The sequence below is a fragment of the Sparus aurata genome, chromosome 17, assembly GCF_900880675.1.
Source record: "Sparus aurata chromosome 17, fSpaAur1.1, whole genome shotgun sequence".
Lineage (NCBI taxonomy): Eukaryota > Metazoa > Chordata > Actinopteri > Spariformes > Sparidae > Sparus > Sparus aurata.
The window spans coordinates 2,138,420-2,144,889 of NC_044203.1; the positions used below are offsets into that span (position 1 = coordinate 2,138,420).

The 6,470-nt window shown below is 41.6% G+C and overlaps 1 long non-coding RNA gene across 1 annotated transcript; it reads left to right on the forward strand.

The window, feature by feature from the left end:
• Positions 1-4,261: 4,261 nt before the first annotated feature.
• LOC115567938 (uncharacterized) lies at positions 4,262-6,236 on the forward strand. The gene is made up of 3 exons (XR_003981301.1): positions 4,262-4,841; positions 4,997-5,120; positions 5,364-6,236. It is a non-coding gene; the product is annotated as an uncharacterized LOC115567938 (long non-coding RNA).
• The last annotated feature ends 234 nt before the right edge of the window (positions 6,237-6,470 follow it).

The following is a 6,470-nucleotide window of genomic DNA, read 5'->3' on the forward strand; positions in this document are numbered from 1 at the left end:
GCCATAAATGTTGTCAGTTGGATTTTTTTTTAACTGGTGCAGCAACTAATATAAAATGTATATTTATAGTTACCTTTATCTATAATTCCTCATTGAGACGTTATCCATATGCATAACTTATGCATGCATAAGCTTCTGTTTTATCCTGTTTTTGTAATGTACTCTACTTGACAATGTCAGTCTCCAGCTGACTGGCTCATCAATGTCAATCAGCTGGAGACTGATATTGTGAAGTAGAGTACGTAACAAAAACAGCCCCCAACTTTCTAGGGGCTGCCAAAGATGTGGCAGTGTTTTGTTTTCACATTTGCGATTTAATTTGTTTTTTATTTGTTTAATTTTAAAAACGGGGAGCCACTAAATTTCCACTCAAATGACCATCTGTGGGCCACAGGGACTCAATGCATTGAAAAGCAACATCGCCATTTAGTTTTAGGAAAACATTGTGGTAAGGTAACTTCCACTTTGCCTTATTAAACCAATATTTGTCATAAAAGTATACAGCAGTTTACTTACAACAGTTAACACTGAATAGACAAAGCAGGGAGATTATTACATTTTCACAATTTGAAAATAAATACAATCTAAATTTAGTCTTAGAGATCAATATGTAGCTAGTTACCGCCAGGGGCCAGTTACCCTAACGTAGTTATTTAGCTAACTATTTGTGAACTTTTGTAAGCGTTAGACAGTTAGCTAACTGGCGCTCTCCAAAGCTAAAAAAAGTTCACAAATTAACACGTTGCATCTCGTCTGTTTGGTGTAAAAACAACAATTCATGGAATTACAGGGTTCTATGCTAGTTATTTGTTTTCATGGTGCAGTAACTTTTTGGGAGTCTTATTATCACTCCCTCCAGGAAATAGACAGGACTACGATTCTTCAGTTACAGATGACTTTATTCTCCTCCTTCATAGGGGTGTTCCAACAAGGGTACCTCACGATTCGATTTCGATTATGGGAGCTTCGATTCTTAAATTCTTCGATTATAACGATTGTCGATTCGATTCAATTATTGGTGCCACGATTCTTCGATTATTGCGATTTTTAATGCAGACATCAAGTTTAAATATTTGACCAACAGTGTTTTACAGGAGGATGATCTGAACAGCTGTTCTATTCACACTTGAAAAGTTTTTTTGTCTTTTCAATGTAATTTTCAATCCATGAAATCAAACTGTGCCTTTTTTTTGCCAAGCTTCTCTCAAGTTTTACTCTTTCAAATAATCAACCATCTACAGAACCTTTCAGTACGCTATTTTTCTACTTCTTCTCATCATCCTTATCATTAATTATTATTATTAATAATATTGTTAAAATGAGCCTCTTATCGTTTAACATAAAAATACATCATACAAACAGCAACTTTTGCAGCCTTGTCAGTCTGATGGCGAGTTTTCACCTTTCTGTCATCACTAACATACTGTTAATAATCAAAGAAGCTCTGAGGCTTTACATTTGTTCTGTTATAATACAAGATTTCAGCATTGAGCTACAGTCAGGCTACATTCATGATTTTGTACAGTCAAACTAACCAAAAACTTCTTATTGATTATTATAGAAAGTTTCAGGGCGTTCCTGTAACCATGGTAACTCACGGTGCCAGAGGGGAGGGAGAGACGCTGAATGATGCCGTTTACACAGATACACTGCAGACAAAGTCCAGACTATAGTTGTTATTTCACACATGTAGCACACAACAGGAGACTCTCCGTGTCAGACGAGTTCTCACGTGTTGACTAAACTCAAGAACTAATTGGTAACGTAGCAGCGCGACGAGTCCTTGCTAGCTAAGCAGCTAAATTTTAGCGCCGCTCCGTGTTTAGATCCCGCCCTGTGTGGGTCACTACACTGTCATTGGTCAGGCACGCACATGCTGTTAACAATACCATTGGCTGTAGAGTGTGACAATCTGTCAATAAAGATCAGCCAACAGTTGTTCTCCTCCGATCTACATTGATCTCATAAGTCGCCTCTGTGAAGTTTGAATGACGGATATCCGTCGTAGCGACGGAGAACTTTAACCCATGTGAACTTATTCTGTCTGGAGCTTCAGTACAGTGAGGTGAACACAACACAAACACAGTAGAGCAGAGTGGCACTCACACTCATTGGTGAGGGAGTTTGTAGCGCGGCTCCATGGTGAGCCCCACTAAATGAAACTAACGTTACTGCTCCGTTTTTTGTGGTCCCACTCACTAAACAGTCAGGGCGGCGTGCGTGCTAAGGTTTCGGTTATGTGCTTTTTGTTCTGGTCTTGCAGCAAAGCATCAGCGTTAATTAATCGATGCCAAATCGTCACATGACGCATCGCGATGCATCGCCACATCGATGAATTGCACCCACCTCTACATGATAGTGTCTTATGATCAATGTGGCATGGTAGTGGTGACCAGGAATGATAAGGGGATTTACCTCACTTAAGGTCAACTGAGAATGAGATATTCGTCCTCCTACAGTGTCTATGACCGGATTCAAGTCTGATACTGCTATGTGTTGGCAGACTTCTCTTCTCTGAGATGCATCTTATCTCTTCAGCATACACTTCATGCTGGACACTCTTAATCACAAGCTTCTTGGCCTTTTCTTGTCCCTCCACAGTAGAGCCTTCCTGCCATAGATGCCACCCTTTACAGTTATTCTCACCAGTTGGATGGGCAAAGGAATGGGCAATGTGCTTCAGATGTGCAACCGCTCTGACAAGTGATTGCAAACTGGAGAAACGTTCAAAGGGCTTAACGCCCAACTGACCTTTCAAAGCTTGAGTGATGTGCACAGATGCTACAGGACGTATCTCTGTGTCTGCCGCCGGATCAACAAGGTCAAATGACACAGCAGACGGTGATGACGAAAGGAGGGGCTTTGACAGGAAAGGTGGTCCTGTCAACCAAGTCGTGTTTGCAAGGAAAGCAGCTGCGACTGATCTTGACACATGGTCTGCAGGGTTCTGCTCGGATGGAACGTATTTCCATTGTTCTGGAGATGTCGACTGGCGAATCCGTTGAATCCGGTTAGTCACATACACATAAAACCTCCTTGTCTCATTGTGTATGTAGCCCAAAACAATTCTGCTGTCTTTGAAAAATGTGACAGAGTCAATCTTCAGGTGCAGCTCACTCACTACAAACTCTGTGATATCCACCGGACAGCGGCACAGAGCTCGAGATGTGGTATGGTAGTCTCTCTTACAGGTTCGAGCTTTGATTTCCCAAAGACAAACCCCACGTCGGACTTGTTATCGTGGTTGGTGATCTTCAAGTAAACTACAGCCGAAATTGCCTTGACAGAAGCATCGGCAAAGATGACCAACTCTCTTGACTTGACATTGGTGGAGGAGAAAGGGGAATAACATCGGGGAATCTGCAGCACCTGCAGATGCTGGAGCGAAGCTTTCCACTTCTCCCATTCTGCTCTCTTATCATCAGGGAGAGGAGAGTCCCATTCTCCTACTTGTGTTGACAGCTGCCTGAGAAGAAACCTGCCTTGTACTGTGACAGGTGTGACGAACCCGAGAGGATCAAAAATACTGTTCACTACAGAGAGCACACCTCTACGTGTGAATGGCTTGTTGTCAACCTGAACTCTGAATGTGAACATGTCTGTGATGAGGTTCCAACAAACACCTAAGCTGCGCTGCAAAGGAAGCTCATTCTTCGACAGGTCCAGATTTTGAACATCCTTAGCAAGATCGTCGGTGGGGATGGCATCTATTACAGCAGTTCTGTTGGAGGCTATTTTGTGTAGCCGCAGGTTAGAGAGTGCGAGGGCTGCTCAGGCACGTTGGAGAACAGAGATAGCCTCTTCCTCTGTGGCGAAAGACTTCAATGCATCGTCCACATAGAAATCCTCTTCTACAAATTTCCTGACATCACTCCCATAACTGTCTTCTTCCTCTCTGGCGGCCCTCATTAGGCCATAAATGGCGACCGCTGGAGACGGAGTGTTGCCGAAGACGTGGACCTTCAGGCGGTAGTCCACGATGTTGCTGTTCATGTTATTGTTTCGAAACCTCTCTCCTGGAAGGAGTGTGACTAGATGAGCGAAGGATGAAGCTCGGGTCGTTTCGGGCTTTAGCTTCATCGTAAATGAACTTGGAAAACACAACAAATGGAGGGAATGATACCTTGTACTGTTCCTTATATTTCGAGCCATAGGATGTCCATTTGTCCTGCAGTTGGTATGGAAGTTTTTCGAGGATGGGATGGATTCCTCTGGCTGTGTCCAAATAAGATAATCGGGTAGGAAATGATCCTCCTTAGCTGCCTCTATCTCTAATAGCAGGTCTGCCAGGTCGCGAAGCTTCTGCACATCCTTGCTGGATATCTTCAGAAAGTTCTCCAATCTAGCAAATAGAGCGCTTTCAATGGCTTCTGGTGTCCCATAGCATTGCTCTAATCTGTCCCATGCCATCCTCAGACCAGCAGCAAGTTGCCTGATGTGGACAGATATTATTCGACGTACGTGCTCTGAGGACTCTTTCCCCGACCACTTCACAAGCAGGTCTAGCTCCTCAGCTTCAGTTAAATCGAGACCTTCGATAGCATTGGAAAATGAAGACTTGCAAGCCCAGTAGTTTTCCACTTTATCATCAACCTTCTTAGACCTGTGGTGATAAGTTGACTTCTGGCGAGGAACTTGGCAAGGTCGGCCGTGGCAGAAACAACTTTGCATGTAAATTGTAAATTCTTTACCTCTTTTGTGAATGTATCTTTTAGCTGAAGAAAGCAGAACTTACAGTGGAAGAAAACACCAGTGTGACTAATCTTTGCCTGTCCTGGGATCTCCCTGTTCCAACCTCCACCAATCACGACTGGCTGTTCCAGGAACTGCTTTCACATGCAGTAATACTTTTATAAATAACCTTATTGAAATAATATAATGGTAACATGACAGTCTAACCAATTAGGAGGTCAGCTGCATATGTAAGATTGTTTAGCAGCATCTAACAAGAGTTTTATTCTCAGCATGAAACAAGCTTGTATTTGATCTCCTGTAGGCCGTGATCCAGAACATTCGCTGGCCACAACCCAAATGTGACAGCAACGAGGATGAGGACGACTCTGTTCCATTGGAGAAAGTCAGTCTCGTCACTGGAATTTTGAGGAAATTCATAGAAGAAGGTAACACTTAATCTATGCATTGAATCTCTATTTGCACTTAGTTGTTTGGGTGCTAGGACTGGTAAGAATGGACAAAAAAAGCAAGAGGAGCTAAAGAGATGGCAGTTCTGATGCCAAATCTGCACACAATCTGGGGTTCTGATATAAATCAGTGATATTTTTGCAGGTTTTATGGGCTCACATTTAATTTTTTCATGAAAGGCATTTGAGGTATTGCATATATTGATATCTTCTCTTCCATAGCGTCACCGGAGGTGTTGCGTGACCTCATGAAGTTCTGGGTTGGGTGGGAGCTGCCGACAAGAAACCTCATCGTTGAGGTTGTGACATCAACTTACCCAGTGGCTCTCACCTGCTTCCTTAAATTGAAACTCCCCGGCCACTACCAGAGCTACAAGATGTTCCACCATGACTTGATGATGGCCATCAGATCCATCAGTTCCAATTTTGGGCTTGTGTAGATGCTAATTTGTTCAAGGTCTGGCAATCATTTCCTTTTGAAGTGCCGACATTCCAGAAGAAATTGTTTTCAGAAGTTTTATTTACATTTTTTTCACCTGATTCTTAAGCAGCGTTTCCTTAAGCTTTCACTTTAGATATGTGGTTGTTGGTTTGGTGATGTATTATACCTGTGTACTGTTATGGTAACTTTTTGATATGTGCACTCGTTCTCCAGTGATCTTTTACTTTTGTGAAGTCATTTTTCTGAATCACTTCTGCTACATTATTTTGTTCATATTGGTTATTATACTAAAAGGTTTCCTTCCTAACACATTTTTCAGAGTTTAGGAAAAGTAATTGTCCAATAACTGTTAAACCTTTACAATGATCAGTCCCTTGAACCACACTAAAGTAATACATTGATTATTTTTTACAAATTGTTTTTATTTTTCATAAATTGTATGCAAGAAAGGCACAAGTAAATACAAAGTACACTTCAAACTGCTCTTGATCATCATTTCACAAATGTTGAACCTTTCTTGTGAGGTGCTGTGCACACATTTCCATTTTCTAGTTTATTCAAGAGGAACTACAGCTAGATGTAGCCTAATGTTACTTACTAGTGCAGTGCCCGTAAGAAAAATGTATTCCTATAGAAAAGTGGGAGGTTAAGTAGCTTTTTCATGGATGGCCAAATGAGGCTGTGTTTGAAGGTGGGACGTCAGGGATATTTAGGTTTGTTGTGAAATCTGATATTCCAGGGTATAATTGGCTGTTTTTGACTATTTTTGATTTTGCCATTATATTTCATCTTAAAAACTATTTACTTGGTGTCTTTATTTTCAGCACAACCTCACATGTGTGACAGTACAGTTCTTTTTTCATTTTGACATACTGTATTAACACAAT